At 47.5% G+C, this 25,754-nt stretch overlaps 1 long non-coding RNA gene across 1 annotated transcript in view; it reads right to left on the bottom strand.

Annotated features, from left to right (window-relative positions):
* Positions 1–1,776: 1,776 nt before the first annotated feature.
* Positions 1,777–25,754, bottom strand: part of Gm34992 — a 114,033-nt gene continuing 90,055 nt past the window's right edge. The window contains exons 4-5 of the long non-coding RNA XR_878387.2: positions 15,683–15,753; positions 1,777–2,316 (exon numbers count right to left, since the gene is read on the bottom strand). This is a non-coding gene — a long non-coding RNA (predicted gene, 34992). The remainder of the gene's footprint in view (positions 2,317–15,682; positions 15,754–25,754) is intronic.

Below are 25,754 nucleotides of genomic sequence, written 5' to 3'. Positions count from 1 at the left end.
TAGAAAGCAATGTTGTTTGGGCAGTGTGTTTCCACATTTTTAGTATTTTTTTTCAAGATCCTGAAAGAGTTAGTAGTATTAGTTCTGCATCCTTCAAAATATGTCTTTCTAAAAACCTGTGAAAATACAGCCTGAGGTTTTTGTGCAAAAATGTCCAACGTCTGTGTCTTTAACAATGAGAAAAGTAAAACAAAACAAAACAACAACAAAACCAAAACCATAAATACCTGATAGCAGGAAAATGGCCAAGTAAGTCACAATACATCATAATGTGGAGTACTATGGATCCATAAAGAATACATTCTTACAGACTGTTAAAGGCCACAGGCAAAGTCTAATAAAATATAAAGAACATCACGGCAGCCTTTGTAGAAGCAACCTGTTGAACTTTGTGCCTTGTAGATGCTTTTATTTTCATTTTTATGTCTTTCTATCCTTTTTAAAAGACTACATTCATGAAACACTTCTGTTCCCTAGAAAAATACTAACTGCCACCTTAACATAAAATGAGCTTTGCTGAGCACTGCTGTGGCTGAGTGTCTACACGGCTTGGTTGAATCTGGTACTGAGGAACTAGGTAAGTACCCTAGTGGGGCACTGCCTGGCTCTGACACACAGTGTCATCAGCCCTTAGGCTAGGGAGAGGTTTCTCTAGTTCAGACGTTGGGGAGTCATTCCTCATGCCCCCGAGAAGGGGGCACCTGTGTCCCAGCAAGACGCTAGTCACCAGTCACTTTCCTGGATGTTTCCCTATTACCTAGAGGTCTAGAATGAATTCTCCTTCTCCTGTCCTGAAACCACCTCAAGTTTCTTCCCTGTGACTTAGTCTTAAGACTAAATATATGTGGAGCAGGGGTAAGGACTCGTTCTCCAGGTTTGGTGATAAAATTAAAAGGCATTTTCATCTCCGGCCCATAGTTTATTCTCGGCAAGTAAAAATGATGCCTGAGGAATCCCAGGCTCCAGCAAACATAAACCACGGGCCTGAGAAAGCTCTTTAATTAATGCAGCCAATCCTTGCAAACAACTTTAAAAAATTAGCATGGGGGGGGGGAGCCAGTAAAAATGCCTGTCCAGCCAACTCAGCCCTGCCAGATGTTGTTGAAGCAGAATTGATCCCATTGCATCCTGCACGCTATAGCATACACATGAGTCCAGGCATAGGCACTGCAGAGAAAACCCTCACCAGCCCAGGAGAAGCCTCAACTCTCTCAGGACTATTGTTTCCCTTATTGATTTAGAAAACGTTCATTGACCAAGGAAACAGACATGCCCCATAAAGTCTAAGCCTTGCAACATAAAATAGAACCCATGTGCCTTGCAGATTTACGACAGAGCAGCAAGCTCGGAGAATGTAAACCCACACAAGGATACCAGGGGTTGGATGGTCACTGCCTGCATCCCTGGCAACAAGACCGCTTAATCAACAAGCCCCGGGCTCCTTTGTGACTCTACCTCCATCTGGGCAAGGAAGGACTGCATAAGAAGACAGGGCTATGGGTGGAGAGATGGCTCAGTAGTTAAAAGCACTTGCTGCCCTTACAGAGGATCTGGGTTTAATTCTCAGCACCCTCATGGTGGCTCACAACTATCCATAGCTCCAGGTCTGGGGGATCCTATTTGTTCTTCTGAACTTCACAGGCACTAGGCACATGGGTGGTGAACATACATACATGCAGGTAAAACACACACACACACACACACAGAGAGAGAGAGAGAGAAAGAGAGAGGGGGGGGGAAGAGAGAGAGAGGGAGAGGGAGAGGGAGGGAGAGAGAGAGAGAGAGAGAGAGAGAGAGAGAGAGAGAGAGAGAGAGAGAAACAAATGTCTAAAAACTTCCAGAGACTATCCTATGAGACACAGAAGAGCAGCCACTTACCGGCCTGGCCATCTCCTGCTAAGGGAAGCCCTGGGATTGTGCTCCTAACTCCTGGCTGGGTTTTGGGTTGCTTCCCTCTGTTTGATGTGCAAATATCTGTCAAGCACCTTTTCACTAAGTGTGTTTGTACAAGTACCATAAGATAGAACCAACTGAAGGTTTCAAAAGGGTCAAAACCTGGTCATGAGGGAAAGGTACACAGAGTCTGGCTGTGTCTGAGCACACCTCCTATGAAGAGGTGGGTCATCCATCTTGCTGGGCAGAGCCATTTCCTCTTGTTCATTGACTTGCTGGGTATTTGTTGTCCAGGAAAAAGAAGTGCTGGCTTGTGCTGGTCAGACTGTCATCGCCACGTCAATCCACTATGGTGGCAAACACGCAGCATACCAGTGTCCCGCAGAAAAGTGTTGTCTTCCTCATGACTTCAGAGGCATCAATCTGCCATGGTCGGGAGGAGATAGCAGGTCAGCTCAAATCTTGGTGGTCAGACAACCCAGAGTAGCAGTAGGACTCAGGGACTGAGGCACAGGAGCCCCTAAGAACCTCCTCTTAGTGACCCGCTTCTTCTTGTCCAGCCCACCACCCATTGTCCCATCACTTCGAAAGATCTGCTTAAATCTGGGGGTTACACCCTACTCTGGCCCCTTCCTGTTTCTTCTCCACTGCTTCCTGTCCACTAGCATGCAAGTACTTCTGTCCACTAAGATGTGAGTCTCCCTGTCCACCACCATGTGAGTCTCCCTGTCCACCACCATGTGAGTCTCCCTGACCACCACCATGTGAGTCTCCCTGTCCACCACCATGTAAGTCTCCCTGTCCACTAAGATGTGAGTCTCCCTGTCCATCAAGATGTATGCTTCTATTATACTCTCCCCACAATGATGGACCAAATTCAACTTGTACAAGAAGTGAAGAGCAGTCTAGATTTTTAAATATATGTGAAACATTAAAATTGGATTTTTTTTTGTTTTGTTTTAAATTTCTTTCATCCAAACGACATCTGTCACAGAAATAAAGACATGTGTTTGTGTGACTACTAACTGTGTGGCTGAGACTGTGCCACAGGAGCAGTAAGGAGAGCTAAGGCTGGATGCGAAGTTGTTTGTCACCTCAGGTGACATATCAGCCTTCTAGAAGCAGAGGCTTTTTTCCATTTACGTTTCTGTTTTGTGTGGATTGGGGAGCACACACCAGCCATGGTACACGTCAACAGACAACCTATAGGAATCTGTTCTCTCTTTCCTCCTGTAGCTAAGCATCAAGCCTCACATCACTGAGCTTAGTAGCAAGCAAGTAATCTTTATCTACCCAGCCATTTTGCTGGCCTGCCAAACATATTTTTAACACTACAAATATCAAAAAATACTTATAAAATGGAATCACAAAAGGCACATGCTTAATTATAAAAGGCAGAGAGGGAAAAAAGACAGGAATTAATGTAAAATTAACAAATACAACAAATAAAAATGTAGCATTTATGATCTGTATTAAAGGTATTGTATTAAAAATTTTTAACTGTTATTATTTTACATCGATAATATAATCTTAAGCTCAAATGCATCATTAAGTACATGGAATGTCCCTTGAGAGACTTGAAGCCCCAGGGAGTCGAGGCCTGGCAGGGTTGGGGGAGGAGTGGGGACATCCTCTTGGAGACCTGGAGGAGGAATGGGATGAGGAACCGTGGGAGGGCTGACCGGGAGGGGGATAACGACTGGACTGTAAAATAAGATTAAAGATAATTTTTAAAAAGTACATGGAATGTAAATTATCTAAACCTACATTGTTCCATGTGGTGGTCACTAGACATTTGTGTCCATTAACATTTAAATTTAAATTCAGGCCTCAGGCAAATCAGAATCATGAGGAGTGCTGAGTCGTGAACTATGCTAGCTGCTGCCACCCTGGGCAGTGTAGACAGAGAACATTTGCATTGCCACTAAAAGCTCTTTGAATGCTCTGGTAGATAGAGCTGGACTAAACACGTGACTGCAAAAAAAAAAAAAAAAAAAAAAAGATGGTTAGATTAGATGAGAAAACAAGAACCAGATACAAAGTGTCTGGAGATGAAAGGGGGAAAAGAAACAATGAAACCATTCTGAATTTAAAGACCGGTTCTCTAGAACAAGACAGGAGAGGGCACCGGGATGCGAGGGGGAAAAGAGCTGATAGGGGCAGCATCTGCAGTGACACAGAGGTCACCTGGTAACCAGGTGGACTCCACAAAGCTCCGTGGACTTGCTTGTAAAATAAGTTCCAGAACCGTTAAAAAGATGAAAAGTTACATGCTTGTTAACCACAATAACCTTAAATTAGAAATCAATGGAGAAATGTATTTTGCTGGACACGGTGGCTCAGGCAGAAGGCAGAAACAGGTGGATCTCTGTGAGGTTGTGTGTGTGTGTGTGTGTGTGTGTGTGTGTGTGTGTGCATGTGCACACACTTGCACCTATTGTATAAGAGAGTAATTAAAGGTAGAGGGGAGCTTAAAAAACAATACAGTGTTATTTGTGAAGTCTTACTTTAATGATATAGAAAGCTTAAATATCTAAGAATCTACTTTATCTTAAACTTACCCAAAAATGTTTACAACTTAGGAACATTAATTGCAATTTTTAAATTATTTATTTATTTATTCATTCATTTATGTGTGTGTGTGTGTGTGTGTGTGTGTGTATGTGTGTGTGTGTGTGTGTAAGTACATGAGTTCAAGTGACCTCAAAAGCCAGAAGAGGGCATCAGCTTCTCTGAAGTTAGAGCTATGGGCAGTCGTAAGCCACCATGTAGGTGCTGGGAAGGAAGCTGGGTTCCTCTGGAACAGTGGCAAGTGTTCTTAGACCACTGAGACAGCTCTCCAGCCCCGTCCCCCCACACACACTTTAAAAATCGTGGTTGAACGATCCCAGCTCATTGCAAAAGCAGTCATCCAAGAGGCTAGGCCCTGAGAGCGGCAGCTTAAGTCCTATGCTGGTGCTGGCTGCTCTGTCCTTGTGTCTGTGCTGACTGCTCTGTCCTTGTGTCTGTTCTGGCTGCTCTGTCCTTGTGTCTGTGCTGGCTGCTCTGTCCTTGTGTCTGTGCTGGCTGCTCTGTCCTTGTGTCTGTGCTGAATGCTCTGTCCTTGTGTCTGTGCTGACTGCTCTGTCCTTGTGTCTGTCTGTGCTGGCTGCTCTGTCCTTGTGTCTGTGCTGGCTGCTCTGTCCTTGTGTCTGTCTGTGCTGACTGCTCTGTCCTTGTGTCTGTGCTGGCTGCTCTGTCCTTGTGTGTGTGCTGGCTTCTCTGTCCTTGTGTCTGTGCTGGCTGCTCTGTCCTTGTGTCTGTGCTGGCTGCTCTGTCCTTGTGTCTGTGCTGGCTGCTCTGTCCTGTGTCTGTCTGTGCTGGCTGCTCTGTCCTTGTGTCTGTTCTGGCTGCTCTGTCCTTGTGTCTGTGCTGGCTGCTCTGTCCTGTGTCTGTGCTGGCTGCTCTGTCCTTGTGTCTGTGCTGACTGCTCTGTCCTTGTGTCTGTTCTGGCTGCTCTGTCCTTGTGTCTGTGCTGGCTGCTCTGTCCTTGTGTCTGTGCTGGCTGCTCTGTCCTTGTGTCTGTGCTGGCTGCTCTGTCCTGTGTCTGTGCTGGCTGCTCTGTCCTTGTGTCTGTGCTGACTGCTCTGTCCTTGTGTCTGTTCTGGCTGCTCTGTCCTTGTGTCTGTGCTGGCTGCTCTGTCCTTGTGTCTGTGCTGGCTGCTCTGTCCTTGTGTCTGTGCTGGCTGCTCTGTCCTTGTGTCTGTGGTGACTGCTCTGTCCTTGTGTCTGTCTGTGCTGGCTGCTCTGTCCTTGTGTCTGTGCTGGCTGCTCTGTCCTTGTGTCTGTGCTGGCTGCTCTGTCCTTGTGTCTGTGCTGAATGCTCTGTCCTTGTGTCTGTGCTGACTGCTCTGTCCTTGTGTCTGTCTGTGCTGGCTGCTCTGTCCTTGTGTCTGTGCTGGCTGCTCTGTCCTTGTGTCTGTCTGTGCTGACTGCTCTGTCCTTGTGTCTGTGCTGGCTGCTCTGTCCTTGTGTGTGTGCTGGCTTCTCTGTCCTTGTGTCTGTGCTGGCTGCTCTGTCCTTGTGTCTGTGCTGGCTGCTCTGTCCTTGTGTCTGTGCTGGCTGCTCTGTCCTGTGTCTGTCTGTGCTGGCTGCTCTGTCCTTGTGTCTGTTCTGGCTGCTCTGTCCTTGTGTCTGTGCTGGCTGCTCTGTCCTGTGTCTGTGCTGGCTGCTCTGTCCTTGTGTCTGTGCTGACTGCTCTGTCCTTGTGTCTGTGCTGACTGCTCTGTCCTTGTGTCTGTGCTGACTGCTCTGTCCTTGTGTCTGTGCTGACTGCTCTGTCCTTGTGTCTGTGCTGACTGCTCTGTCCTTGTGTCTGTGCTGACTGCCCTGTCCTTATGTCTGTCTGTGCTGACTGCTCTGTCCTTGTATCTGTGCTGGCTGCTCTGTCCTTGTGTCTGTGCTGACTGCTCTGTCCTTGTGTCTGTGCTGGCTGCTCTGTCCTTGTGTCTGTGCTGGCTGCTCTGTCCTTGTGTCTGTGCTGGCTGCTCTGTCCTTGTGTCTGTGCTGGCTGCTCTGTCCTTGTGTCTGTGCTGACTGCTCTGTCCTTGTGTCTGTGCTGACTGCTCTGTCCTTGTGTCTGTGCTGACTGCCCTGTCCTTATGTCTGTCTGTGCTGACTGCTCTGTCCTTGTGTCTGTGCTGGCTGCTCTGTCCTTGTGTCTGTGCTGACTGCTCTGTCCTTGTGTCTGTGCTGACTGCCCTGTCCTTATGTCTGTCTGTGCTGACTGCTCTGTCCTTGTGTCTGTGCTGGCTGCTCTGTCCTTGTGTCTGTGCTGGCTGCTCTGTCCTTGTGTCTGTCTGTGCTGACTGCTCTGTCCTTGTGTCTATGCTGGCTGCTCTGTCCTTGTGTCTGTGCTGGCTGCTCTGTCCTTGTGTCTGTGCTGGCTGCTCTGTCCTTGTGTCTGTCTGTGCTGACTGCTCTGTCCTTGTGTCTGTGCTGGCTGCTCTGTCCTTGTGTCTGTGCTGACTGCTCTGTCCTTGTGTCTGTGCTGGCTGCTCTGTCCTTGTGTCTGTGCTGGCTGCTCTGTCCTTGTGTCTGTGCTGACTGCTCTGTCCTTGTGTCTGTGCTGACTGCTCTGTCCTTGTGTCTGTGCTGACTGCCCTGTCCTTATGTCTGTCTGTGCTGACTGCTCTGTCCTTGTGTCTGTGCTGGCTGCTCTGTCCTTGTGTCTGTGCTGGCTGCTCTGTCCTTGTGTCTGTGCTGACTGCTCTGTCCTTGTGTCTGTGCTGACTGCTCTGTCCTTGTGTCTGTGCTGACTGCCCTGTCCTTATGTCTGTCTGTGCTGACTGCTCTGTCCTTGTGTCTGTGCTGGCTGCTCTGTCCTTGTGTCTGTGCTGACTGCTCTGTCCTTGTGTCTGTGCTGACTGCCCTGTCCTTATGTCTGTCTGTGCTGACTGCTCTGTCCTTGTGTCTGTGCTGGCTGCTCTGTCCTTGTGTCTGTGCTGGCTGCTCTGTCCTTGTGTCTGTCTGTGCTGACTGCTCTGTCCTTGTGTCTATGCTGGCTGCTCTGTCCTTGTGTCTGTGCTGGCTGCTCTGTCCTTGTGTCTGTGCTGGCTGCTCTGTCCTTGTGTCTGTCTGTGCTGACTGCTCTGTCCTTGTGTCTGTGCTGGCTGCTCTGTCCTTGTGTCTGTGCTGACTGCTCTGTCCTTGTGTCTGTGCTGACTGCTCTGTCCTTGTGTCTGTGCTGACTGCTCTGTCCATGTGTCTGTGCTGACTGCTCTGTCCTTGTGTCTGTGCTGACTGCTCTGTCCTTGTGTCTGTGCTGGCTGCTCTGTCCTTGTGTCTGTGCTGGCTGCTCTGTCCTTGTGTCTGTGCTGACTGCTCTGTCCTTGTGTCTGTGCTGACTGCTCTGTCCTTGTGTCTGTGCTGACTGCCCTGTCCTTATGTCTGTCTGTGCTGACTGCTCTGTCCTTGTATCTGTGCTGGCTGCTCTGTCCTTGTGTCTGTGCTGACTGCTCTGTCCTTGTGTCTGTCTGTGCTGACTGCTCTGTCCTTGTGTCTGTGCTGGATGCTCTGTCCTTGTGTCTGTGCTGGCTGCTCTGTCCTTGTGTCTGTGCTGGCTGCTCTGTCCTTGTGTCTGTGCTGGCTGCTCTGTCCTTGTGTCTATCTGTGCTGACTGCTCTGTCCTTGTGTCTGTGCTGGCTGCTCTGTCCTTGTGTCTGTGCTGACTGCTCTGTCCTTGTGTCTGTCTGTGCTGGCTGCTCTGTCCTTACCTGGACAGTCTGTTCACACAGGTCAGCTTTAGTGATGGGTTCTTAACCCATCAAAGGCATCGGCTGAGTGAGGAATTTCTCCCGGTCAACCACTGGTGGGAAACGAGAAGGATTCCATAAGGAAAACCCGAGACACTTCTGGGCTAGTCAGCAAATGCCATCTTGAGGTCTCAAAGCCCTAACAAAACAGCAGCTACTCCCACCCACACACCTCCAGCTTTGCCCCACTGCACAGGCGCCAGGAGAACACGTTGTTGGTCTGCAGGGTGTAACAAGTCCAGTATGTGTCCGCCTTCTTTTTGGCTGAGTCTGCTTAGCATCTGACTTTGAATTGAAGAAATAAGACTCCTAATCCTTCATTGTCACTCAGCATGGGTGGGGTGGGGGCTGAAAAGGCAGCCCCAGAACCCACTAGGTCCTCAGACTCAGAGCAAACTGGCACAGAGAACAGAGAGCCATCTGGGTCTCACAATGACTGTGAGAGCTGCGCTTTGAGTGGAGAGAAGGAAAGAGGGTCTCAGAGGCAGATGACCCTGGGCAGATGATGCCAGGCAAGCACCACCCTTCCAGTAGAGGCTGCAGAATCACCTGCAAGCCAGCCAGCCCTCTGCCCTCTCCACACACATGATTATCCTTCCTACCCCTGCCATCTTCCTCGCAAATTCCTGGAAGGCACAACCAGACAGGCCAGCAGACTGCACTGACCCTCCAGCTGGTGAGGGCTTCCCGATAGAGCACAGAGTCTCTGTCCACCATGGCCAATCAGTTGAGGTCCCCAATCTCCAACAGCTCTTTCCTGGAAGCTTGTGACATCGTGTTTGGGTCACATAACTCATTTGCTTTATATCTGGAAGCATTTGGCAGCAAAAGGGAGCGGCGTCTATACAGTCTAAGGCTCACTCTGCCGTGTGTTGAGAAATACTGATAGTTCATTGTGACCTGCGGTTGCTCATGGAAAATTAGGAGTGCTAGAACATTCCTTTGACGAAGTAGCCTCTAAACGACTAGGGGTATTGCTGTAGGCCTGTAGTCCTAGTTATCCGGGAGCTGGAGGCAGGAGGATTGAAAGTTCAATGATACCCTGGGGAGACCACCGTGAGACTGGGTCTCAAAATAAAATGTGAGAAAAGAGCTGAAATCTTGGGAAAGGACAAGTAGGGAGGAAGGGAGGAAGGTAGAGGTAGGAAGGAGATAAGTCAGGGTAGAGGAAGACAGCAACCAGAGCACATTGCAAATGTGTATTGAATTGCCAAAGAACAACTGATGATGATGATGATGGTGATGATGATGATGGTGATGATGATGATGGTGGTGGTGGTGGTGGTGGTGGTGGTGGTGACAACAGGTTGCAGCTCCATGGTAGAATCCTTGCCTAGATTCCAGGAGGCCTTGGGTTAAATTCCTAGGACTATAACAACAGCAACATAATCTTCCAAATGTCTCTCTCATTGGAAGTAGCTCTCTGTAGCTCCAGCAGGGTCTGAAGTCTGGAAAGCTGTGTTGTGGTCAGAGGAATGTCTGGGCTGAGTGTGATCACACATGAACACACATACACACATGAGCACATACACACAGAGACAGAGACACAGAGACACACATACACACACATACACACTGACAGAGACAGGAGAGACAGAGACAGAAGACAGAGGCAGAGAGAGACAGAAGTAGAGGGGAGAGAGAGAGAGAGAGAGAGAGAGAGAGAGAGAGAGAGAGATTTCCCTTATGTGGCCTCTGTCTGCCAGGTGTTTCCTTGGATTCTTTCCCTGGTCTTTCTCCATCTCATCCTTCACCAGTTTGCAGGGCCTTTCCTGTCCCTCAGATTCTGGCCCCAGCTAAGAAGAATGGTGGCCATGTCCTAGGTATTAGGTCTTCCAGCTGCTTTGAGACAAGGGATCAACTCTTCTGCTGTCATCAAACACTTCCCACCGACTACTAAAGTCTCATTGTTCCAACACAGTCTTTGGCAGATGAGCACAGGGTTACCAATGTGCTCTCACCACGGGTTTGGAGGACAGGAAGTAGAGTCAGTCTGTGCTCTGTGTCCCCTGGCAAGGCACAGCCAGAAGGTATGACCATGAAGCTGGTGCATCTCAGAGGGAGCATTGCTCTTCTGCCTAATGTTCAAGGACAAAAGGCCTGGCGATTCTCCTGCTTCCCGAGTTTGTCCAGCAAGGACTTCTAGTGTGTGCACTTGTCATCCTAGAAGGAGGAAATCCATGCACAGCACTGACATGTGAATGTCCGGTGGGTGACCTCCTCTGGAGCGACAGCGCGTGGTGACAGGTTCCCAGGATAGGACAGAAGACCTGAGCAGCTACAGAGGGAAGAGCCTGTTTGTTTGAAGAGGCAGCAGAGTGGCAGGCAGGGTCAGCTCCTTGGCTGACAGTGCACTCCTGAGGCAGCTCCTCCAGGTATTCAGGGAGCCTCAGAAGCTGGGAGCTGGAACTGAACTTGACTAATTTAAGAGTCTAGAGCAGCGGTTGTCAGCAGTCTCCAGCCTGAACGTGTTTATGCAACTGGCCCTTTTGATTACATCTGGCCTCCAGTGACCCTGGTTGCTGAGTACAGACCTCAGGGTTACATCTCTGAGGTGAGCTGTGACGAATAATGAGCGGTCTTATTTCTACTTGACACATTTCAGAGGAAAGGACAATTGGTATGAAAAACAGGGAGTCTGTGACGGAAGACAACAGTAGGGCATGCCTACGAGCAATTCTCAATTGCAGCAAGCCTCTCTCGAGGAAAGACGGGACCGTGTGCCACATGGATTTCCCATAAAGTCCAACGAAAATGGTCAGGACGCCTTAGAGCCTTGGGGAAACTGCAGCAACCCAGTCACTGAGGTGCATAGGAAAAGCCAGGCTAAGGCTCTCTGGAAACTTTATACACATGTACCATACAAACAGAAAATTCCTGTCTCACTGGGTTAGCCTGCGACATAAGAGCAGAGTAAAGAGTCAAGAATAAAAATGGGTGTTCTGTCTGCATTCTTGAGAAGTGCAGGGTATAATCTTTCACTCTGCAAAGAATGCAGAAATCTGCCTGAAGTTAAGGAGTTTTTCTTTCTGTGTTGATTTTAATATCATGTTACATCCCGAGCCACGAGGGCCTTTTATCCTTGCTCTGAACCAAACTAAAACCATCTTTAGGCTTCCATTGTCTCATTCCAACTAAAAGGTCTCCTTACAAGACCATGAACATAGATGGGCATTTGTACACACACACACACACACATACACACCACGGAGCCACTGTTAGCATCCAGTGATGTCCTCCTTTCTTCTATCTAGAGAGTGCAAAATTCTCCATATACTTAGAAGTATAGAAGGATTCTTTTCTGAACAACATGATGATGGATGGGTGGGTGGATGAATGGATGGATGGATGGATGGATGGATGGATGGATTGATGATGGATGGGTGAGTGGATGGATGGGTAGATGGGTAGATGGATGTGTGTGTGGATGGATGATGGGGAGAAGGGAGGAATGAGAATGAGAAAGAAGAGAAAAGAGAATTATATCAGGAAGAGAGGAGAGAATGGGGAGACAGAGGCTAGACTAAGGAATTTATTTCCCAGATCTCCATAGTAATTTCATCTTGCAGACCTCCTAGCCCCCAGGGATTATGACCCCCTTGCAAAATGCAATGAGCATGCTCCACTTTCGCACCTGTTTCCTAACAGTGCCCCAGAGCCTTGGATCCCATTACACCGTGATCTCCCAACAGCTGTCAAGCACCAACGACCAGGCACCCCACATAAATCGGAGGTGGAAGCTCCCTTGCTCTTTGGCTGGTCTCAGGATGCACGGCGGCTCCGATGTTTTTTTTCTCATCCCCAGCTCTTTATTTTGAGGAGGAAAAAAAAAAACCTTAACAACTGTCCACACACTCACTCCTTCTTAACAACTGCACTGCCTGCTCTCAGTATGATTTCATGAGTCACGCCTGTGACTTCAAGATGTTGATCCAGAAGGAACCGCCTGAAGTGCAGTGACCCACACTGACCCAGCATCACAGGCTGTGGTCTTTCATTATGAACCAAGGTTATGACTGCAGACCCCCTCCACCACTGCCAACCTCTACCTAACCCATCGGAATTCAATCACCATGGAGAATGAGGGAGCTGGAGTAATCCTTGAGACAGCCTCCCTGCATTCCCTTAATACCTCCCCACTTCAATTGTGCTCACACACAACCACAGCATCAACCAGCTAGGTTTTGTTCAAAGCTTTGTGTAATAGTCAGAGTAATTAAATTTAAAGTGCCATTTTTCTGAAAAAAAAAATCTGGCTCCAGGTTAAATCACAAGAGGTTTTTATTTTGTGACATGTTTTGTTTTCAGTAATAAAGGTCATTTAAAAAAAAAATCAGGCAGTGCCAAGGAGATGGCTTTGTGGGGGAGAGTGTTCTATGTGCACACAGGAGGACATTAGCTCAGATTCCCAGGATGCTTGCAGAAAGTCAGGCATGCCTGCACTCGTGCCTGTAATACCAATGTTGTGGGAGTGGAGGCAGGAGAGTGGATGGGGCTTGCCACTGCCAGACTAGCTCCAGGCTCAGTGACAAATCCTGTCTCAGGGAAATAAGATGGTGCATGATAGAACAGGGCACCCTATGTCCTCCTCTGGCCTCCTTGTGCATGTGTATACAGCACACAGACACACAGACACACACACTGGGTAATTCTTTCCTACATGTGATCAGGTAATGTGGGTGTGTCTAACCTAATGCAGCCAAAAACACTGGTGAACATGGATCCAAGACAAATTTATTTCAAACAAGGTCACAGGATGCACACCCATGCCATACACACTGCTGGGAACACTGTGGCTCCTGCCCTTCTGAGGTGAAGTACCTCACATTAGACTTTACATATAGTGGAGCTCTCTAAAAGTGTCCTGGGAGGTGAATGAATGAGGGAGGGTGTGAATGAATGAATGAAATAGTGGGCAGTCATATCAAAGCACTATATGAGCTAGCCTGAACTACAAGAAGCCTATTTTCTCCCACCATCTAAGACACATGAGATTAAATTGCCAGCTCACCAAGGTAGGAAGCTGAAAGATAACACAAGAAAAAACTATTGCTGACCTCGTTCCATCTGAGTCAGAGAGACATCCGCTTACACACAACTGCTGGGAAGCTACTGGTCTGACCGGAAGTGTCCTAGGAAAGGTGGGCATCATGAGTCAAACAGTGAAGCAGACTTTCCTAAGCTCCATTCTATGGCTGACACCAGCTGGACAGAATTTTCCCACAATCTCTGGCAAACCGCTCTTGGCTTCTCCCAGCTCACTCTGTGGCATCCCTGAACCCACACTGCCTGGAGAGGTATGTCAAGATTCTGCACATGAAAGAGGAAATAGATTTTCCAGAGTGTCCTACAGTTTCTCTGCCCTAAATAGGAAGCAACGCAATAGGGATTTTGACATAGTATGACTCATTTGAATTGTAAGCAGGGTCAAGGGATGAACACACAAGTCGTATACACTTGTCTGTGGTAAAGACCCAGCAGCAGGGAAGCCCGAGTCAGAATTGGAGGCACAGAATTCTGGGGAGAGGTATAAAGCAGCATCCCGTGTTAGCATGACGACCACCCTAATAATATTTGGCTTTTTGGCAGCAATTTGGTTATCATAAACCATGCCCTGTTCTGGCCTCCAAGATGAAGAAGGTGGTTCACAGGGAGGCGAACAAAATGGACAAATATTTGGAAAGCAAGACAAATGGGGCAACTGTGTTTTGCTTTGTTGAGTGAGCGAAGGACTCAGAGAGTCCAGCTTGGAGAAAAGAGCAGCATTGGGCAGTTGTGAAGTATTGTTCCTTTACCCTTCAGGGACCAGAGATTGAAAAATATACATCAGCCTCTGGCGCTTAGGTCACGCTTTAGACATTAATTACTAGAGACTGGGGTTCAAAGTTCTTGCATATTTAACCAGACTTTAAAGATTCCATCAAAACCCCCTGCGGGCTTCTATGGAAAGCTGGGGAAGGCTTGGGGGGGAGGATCATGGTTATTTCTGTTAACACCCCAACACTTGAAATATTTACTTGTCTCAATTAGCGGGGCTTGCTATGTTTCTCAGAGGGCTCCCACAGACATCCACTAGCACTCCACAAAATACTGCTGGTACTTGACTGGACTCCATGAGGACATCAAGGGCATAAAACATTATCCCAACATATGTGACATGCAGCTCTATCATGGTGGGGCTGAGGAGATGGCTTAGTCAGGAACATGCTTGCCTGAGTTTAGATCCCCAGTTCTCACATTACAAACCTGGACCCAGTCAGGCATGGTGGTACATGCCTGTAATTCAAACATTGTGGAGCCAGAGACAAACAAATCTCTGTGAGTTTGAGGGAAGCCTGGTCTACATAGTGATTTCCAGGACAGTCAAGACTTTATCATGAGACGATGTCTTAAAATAATAAAGTAGAGAGTTGCTAAGGAATGGCCCTCCGTATTCCACACACACAAGCTCACATACACATACAGTCATGTGCCCTCTTCCACACACATACACATAGATACAGTGATACAGACACAAATTTCTGCCTGAGGCCCTGTGCCTCCCGAGGGATGGAACACCGATAACCCACAGGCATGGATGGGCGCTAGTCCTGTCTTGGTGTGATGGTTTGTATATGCTTGGCCCAGGAAGTGGCACTATAAGAAGGTGTGGCCCTGTTGGAGTAGGTGTGGCACTGTGGGTGTGGGCTTTAAGACCTCATCCTAGCTGCCTGGAAGCCAGTATTCTGCTAGCAGCCTTCAGATGAAGATGTAGAACTCTCAGCTCCTCCTGCACCATGCCTGCCTGGATGCTGCCATGCTCCCACCTTGATGATAATGAACTGAACCTCTGAATCTGTAAGCCAGCCCCAATTAAATGTTATCCTTACAAGAGTTGCCTTGGTCATGGTGTCTGTTCACAGCAGTAAAACCCTAACTATGACAGAAGTTGGTACCAGGGACTGGGGTATTGCTGTGATAGGCCTGACCATGCTTTTGTTTGGAAGAATGTGGATTTTGCAGCTTTGGATTTGAAAAGCAGTGGAATCCTTTAACTGGGACTTAATGGGCTATCCTAGTAGGAATATGGAAGACATTGTTGCTGAGGGTGGTTTGAACTATGGAAGCCTGGCTCTAGAGATTTCAGAGGAAAATAATTTTAATATGTGGCCAAGTGACTGTTCTTGTGATATTTTGGTGAAGAATGTGGCTGCTTTTTACCCTTATCTAAAGAAAAAATAATCTACTGGAGGATAAGGTATGGAGATTTATATTAATTGCATTGACAAAGGAAATCTAAAAAAAGCCCCACAAAGACTTTGTTCTCTGGTTAAGTCTTATGAAGAGCAGTTTGAACAAGCATAGCAATTAGAAAGAAAAAATATAAAATATATGATTCATGTATTAAAGAAGCACCAGGAAGTGAAATGGAACTGGATCCTATGTTCTAGGAGATAACAGATTGTGGGGCAAGGTCCTATGCAGCTAAATTTAGATCTAGGCATGGTGGTACTTACCTTTAATCCCAGGAGACAAAGCCAAATATATTTCTAAGTTCAAGGCCGTCCTGGGACAAAGCGGGTTCTAGCTTTAAAAAAAAAAAAAAAAAAAAAAAGCTTAAATCCAGGTATGGTGGTACATGCCTTTAATCCCAGTATTATAGGAGACAGAGTCATGCAGATCTCTGAGTTCAAGGTCAATCTACAGAGCAAGTTCCAGGAAAGCCAAGCTTAGGCAGAGAGGGAATCAGAAAACATAAAGCTGATAATAGAATAAGGGAGACTTTGTTCCAGCCCCAGCAAGCAGCTTCGGCCATGTGGCTCTGGCTTTAGAGTGAAAAATAGAAGGGAATACTGGGAAAATTGATGCTGATTAGCTGGAGCTAAGAAATTAGTAGTAATTAAGAAGAGACCAGCATCACTGAGGTCATAGCTTCATGCTGCAGCTGTATCTGTTAATATGTAAGAGTCACCCAGGTGGTACTAGTTTTGAAGGCATGAAGGCATCATGAAGAACAGCTGAGGATTGGCATTGTGAGAGGCCATGGAATACCCTTAGTGAAGGGACAGCCCCAGTTGCAGTTGACAGCCCAGGACTGAAGGGGACATGCAAAGGAGTTGAGACTTGGGACCATGAAGAGAGCCCATGAGGGCTATTGATGAAGCCTAGTTGCAGCAGAAGATTCCAGTGTATAGTAGATGCCAGTACCATGGGATGATCACCAAGAACAGCAGCAGCAGTGGAGTGGATCAACCTGAGTTTAGAGTGCTACAGAGGGCAGAGCTGGAGAAATGGCATTAGCTCTTTGAAGGAACCCAGAAGATCATGTGTAGATCCCGTACAATGAAACAAGAACTGTAACATCAAGTTGTCTTGGAGGCTCCAAGATGTTTGAGATGCCAGTGCTGTGGTCTATCTGCTGAGAAAAGCTGCTAACAGGGAGTGGAAGCAGCCCAGGTGAAAGAAGTTTGTCGCAGTTAACAAAGATGAAAAAAAAAAAAAGAGTTGGAGATCTGAACACTGTTTTGACATTGGACATAGAGATACAGTTTGGAATTTGCCCAGCTATTTCCTATCTTGTGTTGGGAATCACAGTTAAGCGATTGGATGAATCTCAGAAGAGACCTTGACCTTTGGACCTTTAATACTGTTGAGACTGCTCTAGACGATGGGGACTTTTGAAGTTGGACAAAATGTATATTTCATTATGCTATGTTTAGGCATGGCCCCCATAGACTCATATGTTTGGACAATCCTATGGGGACCAGGGAGTGGGATGTGATGGTTTGTATACCCTTGGCCCAAGGAGTGGCATGATTAGAAGGTGTGGCCCTGTTAGAGTATGTGTGTCACTGTAGGTGTGGGCTTTAAGACCCTCATCCTAGCTGCCTGGAAGTCAGTATTCTGCTAGCAGCTTTCAGATGAAGATGTAGAACTCTCAGCTGCTCCTAACACCACGTTTGCATGGATGCTACCATGCTCCTGCCTTGATGATAATGGACTGAAGCTCTAAAGCCACAAGCCATCCCAGTTAAATGTTGTCCTTAAAAGAGTTGCCTTGGTCATGGTGTCTTTTCGCAGCAGTAAAACCCTAAGAGACTTGCATAGGACTCTACTTTTCAATGAACTTCTGTTTCTTTCTGTGAAATCAAGAAGAGTGATCTTACTGCTTGGCAGTCATGATAATTCTGTCTGTCTGTCTGCTTCCTATGGCTGTAAAAAGGGTCTCTACAAGGCCAAGCAATAACTCAGCAAGCCATGACTTCAAAAAAGATCACATATCAGAGAGTGATCTAAGGTGGTATCCAGGCAAGGTACGTGGATTCATGTTCTCCTTGACATTATAGTAAGATAGATGTCCAGGCTCTTTAGAGTTAGTGCTAACTGAGCATGCCTATGTAAAGGCAAAACCCAGTATCAAAGATTACAAAGAGGTGGAGGAAGGGGGAGTTCATGTTGCTGTGAACATGCTAATCTAGGCACTAGCTTAATGGCGTGGGGAGTAAAGGAGTGTCCAGTATTGTGACATTTATGGCTACAATATCAGTCACTGTACTGATTGCTACAGAAGAATATTCTGCCTATCTTCTGACTTCAAGTCATTAATTAAGGACAAACATCTAACTGTCTGCCTACACTGTTTTCTCACAAATAAGATGGCTGTTATCTGCAAGTCAGGGGAGTTTGGAATGTGGTACTCTTTGCTCTGCCAGAGAACCTTTCTCATTCTTTGCACCATGTGAGCAGAAGGCCCTTTCTCCTGGGCTGTGGTGGTTTTGATAGCCCATGTCCTAGCTCTCCTGTCTGAATCTGTACAGGGTTCAAGTATAGAGCCTCATCGTTTATCCCAGGGAGATAGCAGCAGGGCTCAGCTGGCCAAGTTGAAAGTCTCAGATGAGGGGTGGTATGTCATTAGAACACACAGAGGCAATGGAAAGTGGCAGATGAGGGACACCTCAGATTTCAGTCCTGCTGTGTCTAAGAAACAGAAAGAGGTTTGCCTTGAGGAGCAGAGAGCCACTTGGGAGAGGGGAGCAGACAGAACAAGGGACGCAGGCATCTCAGGAATCATGGAGGGCGGGCATGTTTTCAGATGAGCCTCATTTAGGAAAAGCAGCTGGCACTTGGTAAATCATGGAAAACAAGGAAATAAAAGCCTTTGCCAGGGTTTGAGCCTTCCTAGCCACCCTGTGGGGGAGGGCTCCTTTGAAAGCCCAGTGAATGCTAGTGCCCACAGATGAGAGGCCTGCTCAGGTTCCCGCTGATCCTTCAGAAAGAAAGAGCAAATCAGCGTTCACCCTTGAGGTTTAAAAGCTTATCTTGGCAACCCCAGGTCGTGGGTCTTGGCTTCCCAAAGACCTTTTGATGATGATGTCATTATTAAGCATTTTACTTGGAGTCTGGGTGCAGTCGCTCACTAGGGATGCCTTTGTTTTCTTCAGCAATAAAGACTCCTGACCTAAGTAGGAGTTATCCATGCACAGGCAGGAGGAAGAGCCTCCAAGAGAGCCAGTGTTTCCTTGACACTGGTCATAAAATGAAGTTTGAGTGGTACCATTCCACAAGAATCAGAACAACATAGTTAAAAAACAAATCAAAACAAAACAAAACAAAAAAATACAAAAACCCCGTAGAGCCATTTCCTGCCCACTCTGGGTGCCATTATCCTATGCCAGTTGTCAAAGAAATGCTTGGGAAATTGGAAGTTCACGAAGCAGCCACAGGACCAGAGGCTGAAGTCAATACAGTCATTGTTCATTGCAAAGTCCAATTGCATGAGCAGGGGGTGATTTTATGAGACACAAATTACAGCTCTTATTAGCCAGTGTTAAAAAGGATGCTGGAAATGAGTCGTTGTGCAGAAGGTGGGCAGAGAGCCGCTTCAGAATTATTAAGCTCAGTATTTAAAACGAAGAGCAAATGCCGGTAAACACTGCACCTCTCTTCTTACTGGTTTGTTCTTTCAACAATTCCATTGGCGTGATATTAGGTTTCAAGTCTACCTAGAAAGCTGTAAGGAAGATGAATACCATAATCTTTGGGGGATTTAGTTTCACCCAAGATACTCTCAAATTTTCTTTGTCTGCGTACAGTATCTCTTGTCAATATAATATGGTTAATGGCCAGGAGTTGCTGGGAGCCACGTTTCTCACTCCATCTGCCTCTGACACATTGAGTTTAACTTAATCAGGGGTTGAAGCGGACTCCCTGCAGCACTTTCCAGGGTCCCTGTGTAAAAGGGGGAAACTGTTCCCACTCTCGCAGGACATATGGTTGTGATTATGGCAAAGCTCCCCTGTGCCACTGACACCCCCCTCCCGCCATCCTTCCTGTGGATTGAGCCTAATCTCTGTTCCAAATACACTCATTCTTCAGAGTTTTCTGTGTCAGGCATCAGCCAACCCCCTCCCCACAAAGTGGGGCATGTCTCCTCCTGAACTCTGCACATCAGCACTGGTCCACTAGGGAGAGTCAGCCAAGGTCACTGCATTGCCACCAGTAAGGCCAGAAAGAGCTGATCTGAGATCCTACACAGATGAAGACCTTCATGAGGGGCATCGGGGTCACTTCAGAGAGATTATTAGAGCAGAGCCCTTCAGAGAAAGAACCCCACAAGGACCTTGGATGGCCATGTACTCTTGGATGGCTTCAGTACTCTGAAGACCACTGACTGGGGTGAGTTCCTCAGCTCTCATGATTATGAACTATGATCTGGGGCCTTTCCCAAGCCCTCAGTGCTCCTACCTGTGAAATGGAAAGGTATCCTGGGGATACCATGGGAGTCAAGAAAGATAAAACACCAAATGGTTGTGGCCAGCAGCCAGGGTAGAGGAAGGAAGGACCTGTAAGTACCAATATGTGGCAGTCTTTGATAAGCAGAAATCATCCATACAGTTACCTCAAAGGCTGTTGGGAAGGTTAATGGAGGGAGGCATAGCAAATTATAGGGCAACTTGGGATGCAGTAAGTGATACACAAGAAATGGTCCAGGGGTGGTACCCACTATCACCATAAGCTACAGGCCCTTTGGTCTTGAATCTCATCGTTGACTCCCAGAGGCCTTGGAGATGACCACAGGAAGTTGTATTGACATGATTTGTGGACCAAGCCTGAGAAGAATCAATATTTGGATCTGGACAGCCAAGAAGTATCCTAACTCTACATGGCCAGGACAATTTTGGGAACGTTTTTAAGGCTATGGGAGACCAGAGGGATAGGGTGGATCTCTCTGTTGTTGAAGGGAGAATCCTTGCTAGTTACAGGATCCAAACATTTTCATAAATTCTTCCTGTCTTGCTCAGAATCTGGTCAGCTTGAGCAATCTGTAATGGACACTGGAGAGAAAGGGAGGAAGAAGCTAACATGGGATGGTACTATTGAGGGTTGAGGTGTAGTGCCAAGGAAATGTTAGTGATCCTCCAAGAAATAGACAGGAACCAATCTGATGCAATTCACAGCAGGGTCTTTATACTGTTGGAGCTGGCTCAGGCTCTCTCCACCCCCCAGCATACCACCATCACACTTGATGATTTTCGTGGTGGGGGAGCCCCGAATCAGAGCAAGGCTTTATAGTAAGCAGCAAGCGGGGTAAGTGTGCAAGCATCTAATTGGAAAGCTACTGTGGCCTTTAACATAATTGGCTGGTGCTGAGAGTCATATCTTAAACTTAATTTCTGTTCCCCTCTACATTGGTGGTCATTAGGCTTGTAACCTGGGGGTGCAGGTTTTTTGGGGGGATTACCTGGAGATACTGGTCTTGTTGAGGGTGTAACCTGGAGACACTGGTCTTGTTTGGGATTAACCTAGAGACTGGAGTTAGGCTGGGGTTTTGTTGGGGGGCAACTTGGAAACTAATACTAGGTATCAGCCTGTTAGTTTACTTAGAGTTCAAACTTAGGTCAGGTTCTCTAAGTTGGAGTCTGAACTTAAAAGATTTGGCCTCTCAGCAGCATTGAGTCAGGCAGAGTTTCTGTGGAATTGAGTTGAAGGAAAGTTGAAGCACCTGAGGGGAATTCTGTACAGGAATCAATCAAGCAGGCAGAAAAGAGTTCCATGATTTGCTGTCAGCAAACAGTGAAGTCAAACAACAACAGCAACAGAAACAACAACAACAAACCAAATTAAAAACAAAACACAACACAAAAAACCACCACCACCACCACAACAACAACCATCACCTCTACCAGTGTCATTTATTCAGTCCAAGTCCAAAAGCCTGTGAAGTGGCTAGCTCATGGTGTAAGTCTAGGGAGTTCAAAGGTCAGAGCAAGAACTCGTCCAAGAGAAGATGGATAAACGGGTCACTCATGCTGTGTCGTAGCTCCCTTTCCTGTTGTTATGATTTAAATCACAAGGAGGACAACTCAGGGGAGAAAGCGTTCATTCTCACTCACAGCTCAAGTGTTTAGTCTTCCACAGTAGGAAGCCTTGTGTGAAGCAGTTGGTCACGTTGCACCATCAAGAGCAAGGAGTGCTGCTGCAGCTCAGCTCCATTATTGTGTCCAGTCCAAGATCCAATCAGAGAATGGCACAGCCCACAGTGGGCAGGGCTTCCTGCCTCAATGAATACAAGCGGGATAATTCCCCCACAGGTTTGCCCATAGGCCCTTTTCCCAGGTAATTCTAGATTCTGTCAGGTTGACAATTACCACTAACCACCACACCCTTTTTGAGACTCTGCCCCACTCAGGTCCACACAGGATTGGGTGGAACCAGCTCACACTGGTAAGGGTAAATATTGTTTTCAGCCTATTGATTCCAGGGTTAATCTTTCCCTCAGACAGTTGCTCCTACACATTTAGAAATAAGATTTGGCCAGCTTCTTCGCTTCCCTCACGCAGGTCACATTAACTTCCAATGGTTAGCATAGTTGATGTAGCACTAGCGGCCACACTGTCCATCACACCCTCACTGATGAATGTGGCTGGACCAGACTAGGGCTCAGACCCTACCTGGACCATGGCTTGACGGAGCTCTAGACTCTGCCATGGTCTAGTTTAGAGGTCAGGCCAGGTCTAGGTGCTCATCTGAAGAACATGAGTGTAGGGAGCTCTTCATCTCAAGACCGCTCTGTCTCTTTTGCAGCCTTTAAGGGGCCACACCCTGGGGTCTTTCTCTGTGATGTTACAGCAGAAGCTGCCCCTTGGAAAAGAAGCAAGTCCCTCGTACTGTGTTATAGAAACAGCATGTGTGATTGATGGTGAAACTTTAAATATCGAGGGCACCTTCTCAGCTAGTACTGAGCTATCACTAGTAGTAAAATTAGAAAGAGACCTCACCCCTCACCCTGAGCATATTTAGCATGACCCCCCAACCTTTTTACTTTTCTCTGAGATGAGATCATTTCACCAATTCTTTCGGGAGTTTCTCAGGGGTGGCAGGCTCCCGCTTTAATGAAGACTCCCTTCTGTAAAACTCAGGACACAAGAGGAGGTGTTCAGGAAACCAGGGCCAGGTGGTATGCTTAAGGTCTAGGACTCTGGGACAAGCATCCAAACTTAGAAGCTACAGAGGACCCAATAATGACCGCTAAGGCCATGTCCTTTCCAGGTGGCCAAGGTCAGCCACCAGATTCACAGACTCAGAACAGTTGGTGATTGGACACAGTGACCAGGAAATAGGCTGCAGACACTCAGGGGAACCGGACTCATTGCCGCCGGGCGCCAAGGAGTACCAACCACAGGATTACCCTCTGCTTGGAGAAAAATGTTAATCGCTCCCACGTGCCTGAAGCTCATAGCCACACGATGCTCTCAGTGTAGTGCAAGTGGGCTTTCTGCTCCCTGCCCTACCTCCTTCTGTGACTCTGTAAATATGGTTGTGCCAGGCAGACAGACGCTCTTCCTACATCAGGCAGTGATTTGTTACAGCAAGAATTTGAAACATCTTTCTGGCTTTAATAAAGTCACAAGGAACGTGTGTTTACAGGAAGCTTTGGTGGATTTGAAATTCAGGGTTTTGAATATTTGGGCCTAGGCCCTGCCAACCCGCAATGTCCCTTGGACAACTGTTGGTGACCCTACAGTCGGGAGAATCCGGAGTGACGATAGATGAGTGTCCATATGGGAAGACCTCCCAGAGAGAAGTGTGAGCCCCTGCCATTGTCATGGCCCTCCTCCCTCAGGTCCCTTAGAGGGCAGAATGGTGGAGGGAGTGAAGGCCACATGGAGGCTGTTAGCTCAGGTTGTCTTGTGCTGACAATAAGCATGGGCTTTTGGGATCTGCTGCAGCAACACAGTCAGTCTTGTCCAACAGCAAAGAGACTGACATTGAAAGTAGGTGATTAGAGGTTCAGTCAACTCCCCCAAAGTCTGTCACATCCCAATGAAGGAGCCTTTGGTAGAAGCTTCAGATAATGTACATTGTGATCCCTGTGCATCCAGGGAGATGGGTTCCCATCCAGGGTTCCCAAGAACACCATTCCATGCACCTCAGAATTCTGCAGACAACTCTAAAGACCTTACTGTTTAGACATCGTGTGAGTCATTACTATACGGAGTCTTTGTAAAATACCAAGAAAAGTGTCTGCACATGTTTGGTAAGGATGCACCTCTGCTCAGGGTGCAATTCCTCCATTTTCTTACAACCCAAGATTGGTTGCACCTTCAGATTAGAACCCTCAATGCCACTGCCGTTCTGCAGCAACTCCTTCTCCCTCTCCTTTCCTTCTCTCTCTACTCCTTTTTCTCCTCCTCTTCCTCTTCATCCTCATTCTGTTCATTTTCCTCTCCCTCCTCTTCTCACTCCTTTTCCTCCCTCCTTCCTCTCCCTTCTCTTCCCCCTCCTCCTCTCCATTCTTCTTGCCTTCCTTTTCCTCCTTTTATGTCTCCCTCTCCCAATTCTTTCTTCTGCTGTGCAGCCACTTTTATTGTCCATGGCTTTCTGTTGTTTGTTTCCTAGGTAAGTTCACTACGTAGCAGAGGCTGGCCTTGAACTCCTGATCCTCCTGCCTCCATTGCTGAGTGCTTAGATTAGAGGTGTGTGTTACAGCACCCAGATCCTTATCATTTTCTACAGAGAGAAGCTCGGGGAAGAACAGCAGTATGTATAATCGTGAGAGCAATGGAGCACAGTGGATTCTTAGCCAATGTGGCGTCATACACCAGTGTGCTGGCTGCAAGGGCAGCTCGTGGGTGAATGGTGGTTTTAAGACACACATTCTTGGACACATTTTCTTCAAGAGCTGCCTTAGTCCCCTTCACCCCGAATGGGGGCTGTGTTTTGAGAGCCTTCCTACCACTGAATAGTATTTAGCAGAAGTGAGACATTTGGCTTTCAAAGACAGGTTACCCAAATCATCCAAGCATGTCCCTCACTTTCTCGAGTCCTCCCGGGGGAAGCCAGCTGACAGCATGAAGTTACTTAGGCAGCTGGATGGAATGATCCAACGCCAAGGAGCTGAGGCCCCCAGCAAGCAGCCACAAGGATTGGAATGGCCTGCCAAGAGCCCTGTGGGAGAGGAGACCCATTCAAGACTTCAGATGCCAACATCTTGCCTTAAGCCTTGAGCCAGAACCTTCTGGCTGAGCTCCTCGGGATTTCCCGGTGCACAGACACCACAGGCAAGGACGTTTATTGCTCTGAGTCACTCCACTTAACAGTAACTGGCACATAGCAATTGCAAACTAAAACAACATGATTTACGAATTCTGAAAACAACTATACAGAAAACACCACATGCGACTTCCTTTTGTCTTCACCCCAGTCCCCAACAGGGGCAGCCAGCCGGGGTTATAGTACACAGCCTCCTACTCAGGGCTGGCGAACCCATGAAGGGTGTAGAACTGTAGAGCCACTGGACATCTTAAACAGGGAAGCAGAGCCAGCTAAGGTTTGAATGTGAAGTGTCTCTCGCGAGAGTCCCAGATGGTGGTACTGCTTGGGGAAGGTCATAGCACCCTGGGGAGGTGTGGTGTAGCCAGCAGAAGTAGGTCACTGAGGACTGGAATGGGGTCAATGTGGGTTCTGCAGACTAGCCATGTCCAGTAGACTCTGATGCTCCTGATTCCTAATTGGTGGTGGCCTAATGAGGGTTTTACTGCTGTGAACAGACACCATGACCAATGCAAGTCTTATAAAGGACAGCATTTAACTGGGGCTAGCTTACAGGTTCAGAAGTTCAGTCCATTATCATCAAGGCAGGAACATGGCAGCATCCAGGCAGGCATGGTGCAGGAAGAGCTAGAGTTCTAGATCTTCATCTGAAGGCTGCTAGCAGGATACTCACTTCCAGGCAGCTGGGACTAGGGTCTTAAAGCCCACACCCACAGTGACACACCTACTCCAACAAGGCCACACCTCCTGATAGTGCCACTCTCTGGCCCAAGGATATACAAAGCACCACAGGTGGGAATATAACTGGCTCCTACCATGGCAGCCAGAACCCCAGCAGGATGAAACTATGAAAGAAATGCTTCTTCTCCTCAGGTATTTGGTCATGGGAAGAGACATCAACATGACATGGAACCCTATTGGGCTTGAATAGCAGACAGAGCTACCTGGCAGCTTTATGAAGAGAGATGAAGTAGGTGAGACGAGAAACCAATGAGAGGCAGAGTTGTAAAGATGAGAACAGACAACAATCTAGGG

This window comes from Mus musculus, chromosome 1 (genome assembly GCF_000001635.26).
Source record: "Mus musculus strain C57BL/6J chromosome 1, GRCm38.p6 C57BL/6J".
In the NCBI taxonomy this organism is placed as follows: domain Eukaryota; kingdom Metazoa; phylum Chordata; class Mammalia; order Rodentia; family Muridae; genus Mus; species Mus musculus.
Note: the sequence above shows the minus strand (reverse complement) of the source record. Positions and strands in the feature narration are given on the sequence as shown.